This window comes from Macrotis lagotis, chromosome 1 (genome assembly GCF_037893015.1).
Source record: "Macrotis lagotis isolate mMagLag1 chromosome 1, bilby.v1.9.chrom.fasta, whole genome shotgun sequence".
In the NCBI taxonomy this organism is placed as follows: Eukaryota; Metazoa; Chordata; class Mammalia; order Peramelemorphia; family Peramelidae; genus Macrotis; species Macrotis lagotis.
The window spans coordinates 825422697-825434825 of record NC_133658.1 but is presented as its reverse complement, the minus strand read 5'-3'; the positions used below and the strand labels follow the sequence as shown (position 1 = coordinate 825434825).

The 12129-nt window shown below is 30.3% G+C and overlaps 1 long non-coding RNA gene across 21 annotated transcripts in view; it reads left to right on the top strand.

Annotated features, from left to right (window-relative positions):
• Positions 1 to 12129, top strand: part of LOC141508492 (uncharacterized) — a 107200-nt gene that overhangs the window by 59089 nt on the left and 35982 nt on the right. For 18 of the 21 annotated variants that reach the window (XR_012474434.1, XR_012474444.1, XR_012474439.1 and 15 more), the window contains 2 exons: positions 2728 to 2812; positions 11295 to 11799. This is a non-coding gene — a long non-coding RNA (uncharacterized LOC141508492). The remainder of the gene's footprint in view (positions 1 to 2727; positions 2813 to 11294; positions 11800 to 12129) is intronic. The other 3 variants (XR_012474433.1, XR_012474437.1, XR_012474443.1) reach the window with 3 other exon arrangements.

Here is a 12129-nt window from a genome sequence, read left to right as displayed (position 1 = left end):
AGTTTACAAGTAGAAACCAGTAAATGTAACTTTTTTGAATACTTGCTTTAACTCAATAGTGACATAATCTATAAAGTGCAATGCTTAAATTAGGATTCAATTTCCCCTTTTTTTTCTAAATTGGCTTTATAAGTCTCACTTCTTTTTCTAGTAATATCTCACATAAAATTCTAAAAAAAAAAATCTCCAGCAATAGAATCTTATAGTTCTGTTTACTGAAAGACATGGGTAGGAATTGTAGTGTGAAAAAGTCTGAATCATTTAAATTGTGTCCTTGAGGAAGGAGTATCCATTCTAGTGTTATCACAGATTTGTTGATGAAGTGGCACAATATAATTTTAATATCTTAATAGAACTTTTCTCTAAATTTCTGGTGAAAACTTTCAGAATTCGTAACCTTCCTGGATGATAATTAATTTGCTATAGCATCTGGGATTTATTTAAAAAATCATTTATATCAATAAATAGCTTCATAAATTTTTCTCCTACTAAATCATAGAATTTTCCATTGAATGCAATTTCTGAAAAGCAATTGAATTTTATATATTCCTTGGTGTGCTAGGTAAAGAATGATTGTGGACAAATTACAAGTAATATTTTATAATACTAACCTGACCACTTTTATGATACATTTTAAGATCTTAGTGTTTGGAATAGCATATTTCTCAAAGTTGCAGTGATTTCTTCATATTCTTTATTAATACTGCATTATTTTCAAGCTGAATCCAAATCATAAAATTCATTGCAAATAAAACAAAGAAAAATTTCTGAAAGCTTCAGTATTTGTAGAGTTGTAAGAACAAGTTTGGCCAAAAATTCTTGAGCGTGTTGCATTGTGTTTGTACATATGAAACTATCCTTAAAATGAGAACAGGAAAATAAAAATATTAAAGGATATTCAAAGATGAAATATTTATATTTCCTTCATTATTGCTTATCTGAGGAATACTAGATGGTCTCTGAGGTTACTTATGGCTTCAGATCTTTACCATAAACTGAACCTTTTTTTTCCTTTAAATGAAGGTGCATTGTTTACTCCAATAAAAATTCTGTATAATAAAATTCAGTCACATTTTCTCTTGGTTTTTCTGTAAGTCTTATTTACTTTTTTTTATGTCTAAGCCTATTTAAATATACTATTTACCATAGGCAATTTGTAAAAATTCAAACAATTTACAGGTCTTTTAATCAGGTGTTTTCCCTAAGGAGTGAATATTACTTAGACCAAATTCCCTGTCATCCTTGTTTTGGGGGACATTTTAGTAGATTGTGCCCTTGTCTAGACAGTGCTCAACAACACAATGAAAATCACTGGGGTTTTCAGTTACTTAGGTGCTTCAGATTTTGAAACTTAACTTTTTTTCCATTTTATTTGGTATTTTTCTTTAAAAATAAAATATTTTTACATGAAGATATTGCTTTTTTTTTATACCAGGGACTATAAGGCAGATTATAAGATTTAGAGCTAGAAAAAGACCTTAAACATCATCTAGTCTGAACACCTCATTTTACAGTTAAAGAAATTGAGGGCTGTTACCATATTCTCCCAAATGAAATAACATACTTGGGATATAAATAAATCTACTCTGATACATCACTTTTGATCCTGCTGTATATATGTGCAGGATAGCTGTTTGTGAGACAAGTATTGAAAAGAGTGAAACTGCCCAAACCATATAGAAATCAAACTATAACTTTGTATTCATTTACTTGCTAATTTAAAAAGTTGCTGGGGGGGGGGGGGGTGCAGGTGGGGGGATGGTTAATACTGAGGAAAGGTAAAATTTCCTGCCTTGATAACTGATATTCCTTTTTCATAATTGCAGGTAAAAGATAAAACAAGAATCCTCTTGTTATTGCCCCGTATTGAATTAAATTGAATTAAAATCATAAATTGAAAGCTAAATGTCAATTTTAGCTAGTACTATATAGGTCATGACTTTAGGGCATAATGTGTGGATTTTTAGGTATTTGCAGATTTCAGATATGTTGGCCATGAGTAACTTTTAACAGAATTTTTTGTATGAGCATTCAATATATAATTTGATAGAGCATGAAATGTTCATTAAACAAATTTCTTCAAGCCTAGCTCTTTTTTTTTTGTAGTTATTCAAATTATTAGTAAACTAATTTTCCTCCTGTGAAGCTTCAATCTGAATGTGTAAATTTTAGATACTTATATAATTGGTTTTTTAATTTTAGTGAAGATAAAATTAATGTAAACATGGTCTCTTTTTCAAACTTGTAAGTACAAGTAATTTGGGATAATACAAGAAAATATTTTTTACTAATTGTATTGGGATGTATAAGGACTACAAAATAAAAAGATGTCTTAAATAAGACTGTGGTTAAGGGGGCAGCTAGGTGGCGCAGTGGATAGAGCACTGCTCTTGGAGTCAGGAGTACCTGGGTTCAAATCCGACCTCAGACACTTAATAATTACCTAGCCATGTGGCCTTGGGCAAACCACTTTAACCCCATTGCCTTGAAAAATCCCCCCCCCCCAAAAAAATAGAATACGATCAACATTGTATAGCATAGCATGGAAGCAATATTAAGACTATCAGACTGCCTTCTGTGGGGGGGGGGGTGATTAAGGGAGGAATTGTAAAATTCAAAAAAAAAATTTTAAAAAGAATATGGATCAAACTGGTTGGTGCACAATAAGATTTTTAAATGATCTGTTTTCTATTGAGCTTTTTTTTAAATTTTTCTGTTTTTTCCTAGGTTATAACAAGTTGTTAAGATAGGCTGTACTGGTACTATGTGGTAACAACTTGGTGGCTTCAACTGAACAAGCATTCTTGACTTTGTAAGTATGTTGTGATCCTCTAAGCCTTTTATTATTTATGTAAAAACAGTTCTATTATGTTTTAGCTTCTGATTTGTGAAATATAATCTCAAAAAAGACTTGTTTTATAAACATCATAGTCCTCATTTCTTTTTAACCTTTTAAAAGTTAGCTGCTGGCTGACTCATCATTAAAAAAAATTTTTTAAGGTAAAACTCAATGCTTGTTAAGTGTTCTTCATTTTAAAAGAGAATTCTTGTTTAAAAATTAATTTTTTTGACTTCTTTCCCCTGCTTTCTCAAGTATAAAAATGGTAGCAACTTTAGGGGAAAAGGTTGTATGTGGTTTTTAAATTAAGTTTTAGTCCACTTTTTGAATTTGCTAAATTCCATTTAGTAATAGATAAGTTTAATATGACTTATGCGTCCTTCACTTTTTAAAAAGAACGGCATTGACACTTAAATTTTTATTATGCATGTCATTGGAAAGTAGGTGTCTTGGTAAATACCAGGAGGTGGAAAAACAGGAAGACTCTGTCCCTTTTCCTTCCCCATATATGCACACATCCTCCTGCAGGATAAGAAACAGACATCTCTTCAGTTCCCTTAGTTTTTGAGAAACTGAAATCATTACAGACAAAAGTTTGCTAAATATCAGTGTTGCCCATTATAGAAAATTCATTTTTATTAACCACTTGTCAAATTGATCTCAAGGTCATCTCACTGTCATAGAACTTTTGAGTGAATTGTAGATCTTTAAATGAAACCCAGATGTCAGGTTACTATATCTATTCTCAATGAAGTTGCACTGTGATATTTGTAGGGTAAAAGAAAACTTAATGCTTCAGATGCTTTTACAATATTGCCTAAGTATATATTCTCTATATACCCTTCTTTTGATGACTCATTAAATAGATTTTTAGATTTTTCATCTATACTTAAAAGGTAAAATGCTACACCTAAAGCATTAGATTCAGGAATTGGTAGTAGAAGAAGTTTTGAGTGAAAATTAAAGTAACCTTTAAGGGCCCATAGCAATGAACTATTACTTTTTGAAACTGACAGCCAGACACCCCAAAATGTCTTTTTTTTTTCCCTTTCAGTAGTAGTATATATAATCCACACTTAGGTTTCTTAATTGGCTCCTTAGAAATCAACTCTCTTTCATTCTTCAGTCTTATACCAAAAAAATGGGTATTTGTACCCTATCAGTGGTAGAAGACTGTCTATTTTCATTCAGACTCGAGTGTCTGTTCACATCACTTCTAAGAGAAAGATTAATTCATTCTTATCTTTATCAAATTTTATGTATTTCCTATTCCTTTAATTTTGCTGTTGTATATCTTTGTAAATTAAGATAGGGTTCACGACATTCTTGGCTTCAATAAGTAATAAACCAATTTCTCTAATAAACATGGTTACCTTAGATTAATAAAACTATTTTTTCTTTCTGATTTAATGAATGGAGAGAGTACAGATTTTAAAAGATTGAGATTATAGTCTAGGCCCTTATACTTGTAATTTTGTAACTCCAGGCAAATCACTTCCCTTTTGAGTTTCTTCATTTGTATTTTGCTAACTAATTTATTTGCTTGTGGGAAAGTACATTGAGACATGAAGAACCCTATAAAAATGAGTTTCTATTAATCTTTGATTTCCAAATATGAATAGAGATACAGTAATTTTGTTTTTTTATGCATTTAAAAATATCATTAATTGAAGGGATCTGACATTATTTAAAAAAGTTAAGAATCCCTACTCTAAGGGGAGCAATTGTTGAAAGAGGTAAAATGAAATCAAAGGATTGAACCTTAGGAGATTGGAAAAAGAAGAGGTTCTCTAGAAGGACAAAAAAGAAAGGGGTGGGAAAGGCTGAGACAGAATCGAAGTCAGGAAAGTCATTGTGTGGGGAAAAAAAACATTAAAACCTTTTTTTTAAGTCAGAGAAGGCAGAGGAGGGATTGCCAAAGGTATTTCTTCTAATGGGGAGGTTAAATTACAGCAAGCATCTGATTTTGAAAGATATTATCAAAGGGACATGACAGTATATAAAATGAGTTGAGAACTTTTTAGCTTTGTAATATTTGTTAATACTACGTTGTTACTATTAATGTATGTCACAAGGATTTTTTAAAATATTTTTTTAATATCTATTTGTCATTCCTTTTGTTGGATCCATGGGGTAAATGTTGATATTCTGTTTTCCTAAGATTAATTGCATTTTGAGTTATTCACTCTTGGGGTGAAAGTCATTTTGCAAAATGTGATTTATCATTGGTGTTGCAATAGTGTTTATAACTTAAAATTGAGCCAGTTTTAAGTTTTTGAGTTCTTTTAAAATTGTATACTACATTCCCATGAAATTCCACCTCTTAGTAGGCATGGATTTTTTTAAAATTAATATGGCTTTGTTTTGTTTTTTTTTTTAACTTTTTAAAGGTTGCCGGAGGTTTTTTTGTTATGGTTTTGTATTTTTACTTTTCCTTAATTCATAACTTTGGTTACAGTTGTGACAGATGGAAGGAAAACTTTTAAAACTTGGAACTTTCAGTTCATTCATTGATAGCATATTTGATCAAATTAAGCAAAAATTTGCTAATGTGATTTGGTTTTTAGTTTTCTTTTAGATAACAATTCCTTTAATGATATTTTAATGATTTTGATTACATAATCAAAATGGAAATTATTAGATATGTAATACCAGTTAGATATTTCAAAAAATCTTCCAAAATATTAAGAAAACTTATTAAATTAAATGATGAGATGAAATTGTACTCTGCTATTCATCTTCTATGATTATATCACGTTTCATTTATTCTAGATTATTTAGGTGCCTTGCTGCTTTTTTCTTCATGATGCCAGCTTTTGAATCATTTAATTATTCATTAACTTTCTATCAGAGAAATTCAGTGGAAAGTAAGGGAAGCAAAACCTAGATTAGTCATTTTAGTAATTCTAGATAGAACTCTGAAATCTGAAAGAAAATTATGGAATTGTGCTCTAAAATAGTATTTTGGAATGCATGTATTGTATCTATAGTATTCCTCAACATTGACAGTCCAGGGTTAACTAATTTTTTTTTAACTTGGGGTGAAATTCATGAAGTCTTGTGATTAGCTGTCCATTTTGGCACCATGCAACCAAAAGTGATCAAATGAGAATACATTTCTGGTTGTTATGTAATCAAGATAAATGTCTATATTTAAGTTTTATATAAAGTTTTGAGTAATTTTACTTGTAGTAAATATTAGGATAACAATAAATGTTTGTTTTTGCAAGGCAGTGGGGTTAAGTGGATAACAATAAAGTTAACAGAATTAATAATAATAGTCCTGTCCCTTTAAGGTTTTCTTAGTTGTATAGTCCTTTGCCAAGGGCTTTAAAAATGCATTCGTTGTATAATTTTCCTCCAGATCATAATGGCTTACCAAACCACCATTGCAGTTGTAGAGCAATAGTGATCAAAATTTGTTATGTGTCCCTTGAAACCTGCCTTACATGAAGAAGAAAACCACCATTACAAGTTGTGTTGCTACTGTGTTTAAAAATAATGTTTTTTGAAAGAGCTAAAATATTATAACAATGACACACCAGGCTATTCTAACAAACCAAAAATTGAGGGAAGAATGACACTTTCATAGCCATACTTAGAGATTTGTATTGGTATTATGTGACTCCTGCTTTGTGATAATTGTACTCTTTCAGGGCCTAAAAATAGTTCTCTTATAAATGCATCATCCTAGTTTATAAGTCAAAAGGATAGTTTTTTGAGAGGATAAAACTACCTAAGGCAATATAGGTAGTACCCAGGGCTTTCTTTATCATGGAAAACCAAATTAATTGAAAGATAAAGTAGTAAAAAAAGGATTTTAGAAGTTCAAACTAATAACAAAAACATGATGTCCCATCTCTGTCAAATAGGCTTTATTCATCTGAAGTCTTTGCAATTTCAATAGTATTATTCAACTTAGCACTTAAGAACTTTAACTTTTGTGCATTTAAATTGGGGGGGGGGGGAGAATGACAAAACAAGTATTTAACATTTTTCCCAGTTTATCCAAAATTATATCTTACTCTTAACACTAGATATGGAACCAAAATATGTTAGGAAAATCCTTCTCTGAGAATTATTTTTTTCACATAATCCTGCAAATCTAAACATTCACAATAGCAATAAATTCAGACTTGAATGAGAATGTTATTATTACCTATCAACTATAACAGTTTCTGCAGTCATTTGTTAAACAGCATTGTGATTTATAACAAAACAATTTTCAGTTATTGTTTGTTCATTTAGTCAGACATTTACACTGTAAGGTATAGAACTTTATGATTCTGGCATTCAGAAATACATAAAAGAAGCATTAATGTTAATGGAAAAAATAATAGCTAAGCAGACAATTTTTTAGAAATTAGTGATTGGATTGGTGTAACTTCAAAATTTGATAACATTCTTCATATTTTGGACATTTCACGTAAAAGTTTCTCTCAGAACTATCCAAAAATTATATTTATCATGAAATCAGTATTCAAGATTTGTGAAAACAAAAACTATATTTGCATAATTATATACTGGATCCCTGAAAATTCCAGTCAGATTGAAGAATTGGATGATGACCTCCCAGTCAAGTAGGCAGTTTGATGTATCTGTAGAGTGGCTTTCAAAAGGGAATTTAATTGCCCTTTTTCAAAAGCTGCTACTTCTAGAAAAAAAATTTTATAGACACGGACAGATTTATTCAAAGTTCTTAATCCTTTGATAGTTTCTAAGTTTAGCATTTCTTGTAAGACTGCAACATTATTTGGTCAGACTAAATTTAAACAAAATAAAGTAACAGGAGTTTAACAAAATGTTTACTTCGTTTGTAATGAAATGAGAGGTTTGAAAGGCAAATGCTCAGGGAATAGCTAACATGTTTTATATATCTAAATTTTACTCTGTGTCAAAAGATGAAGCAGCAATGTTTTGGAATATAGATAGAATGGTTGCAAGATAGATTTTCCTATGCATTTGTTTAGGAGTCCAGATTAATTTGTATCTTTTTAGTTCCGAAATCATTTGTCTAGTGTTTTCTTTAGCCATTAGTTATAGTTTACATGAATGATTGGATTTCACAAAAGTCATTAAAAATTTGTACCAAAAGAAAACTTACATAAAGTATCTAAAATCAAATAATTGCTACATCTTGGCACAATTACAAACCAAAGTTCAAGACTATGAATATGTGTCTATAGTTACATTGAGCTTTAAATTCAGATATTGGGGGGGGGGGATATTTTTTGTAGGGGGAAAGGTGCTTTTCCCATACAGCAATATCTACATACTTCAAGCCTAACAAACTAGGTTATATAGTTCTGATTACACTAATTTTCTCTATTAATTTCTTTCCATTATTATGACTCAATTGGGGTACAAAAGTTAAGCAGAGGAAAAGGAAAAGAATTATTGCAGCCCTTTGATCTCATGCTGATTAAGTGCCATTTACTTTTGTTAGACAAATTTGCAATGAATTTTGTCTCTTCTGCTTGATGATATCGACCACCCTGACCCTAGTTCATCTACTTACAGCAGGGCAGCTCATCTGAAAGACACAAAGAAATTTTTGGAGTAAGAGGTTATTTTTATTTTTTAAGAGTTTAATTTTATTTCAGATTTGAGCAAGTAAGGTTTTGAATTCACTAAAGAATGAAGGGTGAAGGCTTAGTGATTTGCTTTGTGTCAAAAGTCAGTGTTCAGGGGTGGTTAGGTGGTGCAGTGGATAGAACACCTGCCCTGGAGTCAGGAGTACCTTGGGTTCAAATCCAAATCCAGCCTCAGACACTTAATAATTGCCTAACTATGTGGCCTTGGGCAAGCCACTTAACCCCGTTGCCTTGAAAAAAACCTTAAAAAAAGTGTCCAGGCTATAGTCCAGCGTTGTTTCTAACAGACCACACACTTAACTTAATCTCACAAATTTTTCTGTCTTCTAACTGAAAAATTTGAAGTTACAAAGTATTAGTGATAGTTTAGTCACTTTTTGAGACAATAGAAAAAAAATTCTGGTTTTAATGCAAAAGGAAAGATTTTTTTTTTTTTAAACTTTGCTGACTATAAGCCCATGGCCTTTTGGCACTGACTAAAAGCATCTTCAAATTACCTCACTTCAAATTCTCCCTCAATGAGTTCTTTAAAATTTTTCTTGATATCTTTTGTTTTACATCAACCACATTTCCCTAGATAGTTAAGAATTATAGAGTATTATACTTGGAATCGGGAGGATCCAAATCCTGGATTGATCACTTAAAGCCTGCTTTTCTCATCAGTTTTCTTATCTGCAAAATGAGGTAATAATAGCACTTCTATCACAAGATAACTGTGAAGATCAAATGAGATCATGTATGTATAGCAAAGTGATATATAAATGCTAACTATCCCCTCTCAGTGAGTGGCATTAATAATGAAAGGGTGAATTTGATAAAACTATTTGAACACTTTCTCTATTTTCTTACTCCCTATAAAGAAGTGAGATGTTATTTCATCTCCTGCCTTTTGGTTCTTTTCATAGCATTCAGTTTTAATTGATTTGTAATTCTATTTGTGATTTCTTTGTGTGTCTGTGTGTGTGTGTGTGTGTGTGTGTATTCTTAATTTACTTTGTATCAGTTAAATATCTTTGAACTAAGATAAGATTATTTTGAAGGGGTTTATGTTAAAGAATAAAATGTGTATTAACTTTTCTGTTATCCAAGGTAAAGATAAAATTATGTTCATTATTTTTTTATTTCAGGTTAAAGTAATTTGGGTTTGTGATCAAGATAGTATTGAATTTTTTCCAAAAAAGTTAGCAGAAAAGACCTAGCTTATTCTTGTGTTGCTTCACTTAAGAGTGCTTTATCCTGATTAAAAGTAACTGAACTTATTAAACTAAATCTATTTTAAAAATCTGGTTAACATATATTTAATTTTTCTAAAAACTGCATCTTACATTCTTCTTTAGGAGCTAGTGTATAGACACCTTGGGGTAAAGTAGCAGCACATAATGGTTTGTTGGTTTTGAAAAGGTGCAGGCCATATTGTGCTGCCTCAAAAATACAAGGATCTGATCTTCTGAAGAAATTATATTGCTTGATAGCTAAAGCTTCATTGTGTGATATCAATGTCAACAGTGCCTTAGCAGCACGTAAATATTGGCGTTAAGATTTTAAAAGTATCTCCAGTATTAACTGTGCTGCTGAAGTAAGGTTGACCCCTCTCTGCAAAAACCAAAAACAACTTGGGTTTTTTACTTTAAATAAGATGTAATCCTAAAGTATTCTGTAGAGACAATTGAAAATTTATTTTGCGTATACTTCCAATATCACTTTTAAAAATAATAGTGTTAAATTTCTTAGTGGATTTCTGTTTTGTAAAATAAAATGAAAGCATCTGATCTATGAATATTTATCCACCATTTCAAAAATTAGAGAAACAATTAGTTTTGGTACTGTTTTTTAAAGGTGAGCATTTAGACATTTAAAATGATGTGAAATTGCTAACCATAAGATGTTGGGGAATTTTTCCCTCCCATAACACTTGGGTACTTTATGCACTAAAATTACCTGAGTTTCTTTTCTTTCTTAGACATAATCTTTAAAGAGTCTGAATTTTAAGATCATAATATCCATTTAAAAATTTTTAGATGTAATTAAATTAAGGTTAGAAAAACTGTCCTATGGTTGGTTCTCTTTTTGTCATGGCCCAGTAATCTCTTTGTTATATCATCACATTCTTGAAGTAAAATTAGATGATTAAAGTAGTTTGCACATGTATATTTTAAATAAAACATAAAGATTATTCTTAGTTCTCTGTCCTTTAATAAAAATATACCCAGCAAAATAGAAGCAAAAAGTATAAAGAATCATTTCCAGTAATTTGGGGGGACTTAAAATAAGTTGTAGCACTTCAGATGTAAGTTAAATAATTACATTAAAGTTGCGAAACTAAAGAGAAGACATTTCAAAACAATGTCTCTTTTATGGGTGATTGGGCCCTTTAGAAAGCCCACCTCTAAGCAAATCAGCTACAACAACTTTATAACAAATGAAATATTGACTCAGCTTTCTGTTCTCTGGGTAATTTTCAGAGATGGTATTTATTTTGAAATATCTACTTGAAGAAAAGAAACATTCTCGTCTTTGATGCTTTCTAACAAGTCAACATAACATTCCTTACTCTAAATATTGATTCAGTTCAATATTTGTAAATCTTCTAAATATTTTTGTGATGAATTTAAGTTCAAGTTGCATTATTCAAAATTTTGTCTAACATGCCAATCATTCAAATAAACTGATGTTTCTTAAGTATTGTTTGTTTGAGGGCTGGGATTTTTGTTTTGTTTTTATTTCATTCATGTCAGATTATTTCAAGTCAGTTTGCTTTTAAAATATTGACTAGAATGTCTTCTTTCTGTCTCTGAAAAAATCCTTTGTTTAAAATTCATGCTGCAAATATGAATGAAGATTACTTATATTACTCTTTATAGAATGCATCTCTTTTTAATGATTACTATAAAATCTCTGGGAAAGAAGATGAAACTTTGGAAAGATAAATAGTGAAGCCTATGGAAAGAGTAAGAATCAAAAACTTGAAATTGCAGCCATCTTTTAGAAGCTTCAAAAGGTACCTAATAGTAAGTTATATAGTCCTGAACATAGATTAATAGCAGCTTATCAGAATAAGAAAGAGAAACATAATTCACTTAATTGGGCATCTTTTTATGTCAAGCCTTTTGGATTTTAAAGAGCTGGATTTTTTGTGTGTTGTTATAACTTCAGTTTTATTCTAAATCTTAATTCAATAACTTGAAAAGTTTCACCAAGAAAGGTGAAATATAGATGTTTTATAAAACTATAATTCAACATTTGCTTCTTCCTTAGATTAATTTGCAATATCTTTCAGGTTTTCTTAAGTTGGTGCTGTATTATTGCATTGTTGACTATCTCTCCAATATAGTAGTTGAAGTATGGAACTAAACCAAAACAATTCAGGCAAGTACATAGAGAATAGTGAAAAAAAAATGTTTCTGTATGTTAATTTTAAAAAAGATCTTTTACAAAAATGGAATAGAATTTAAAAATTAAATAAAAATGAACCAATTAACAAAATAGGAAATTTTTCTATAAACTTAATGCTCATGTTTTTTTATTTTATACTTTGTAAATGATCACGGAAAGCTTTTCTTGACTCTATTCCTAAATAAGGAAGAGGATATACAACAGTATATCCTCTTCAGAACTGTTAATATCAAGTTTACGCTAACATGTCGGATATTCAAGCTATATTCTACAAATCATGACCTCTCTATACATTAATATCTT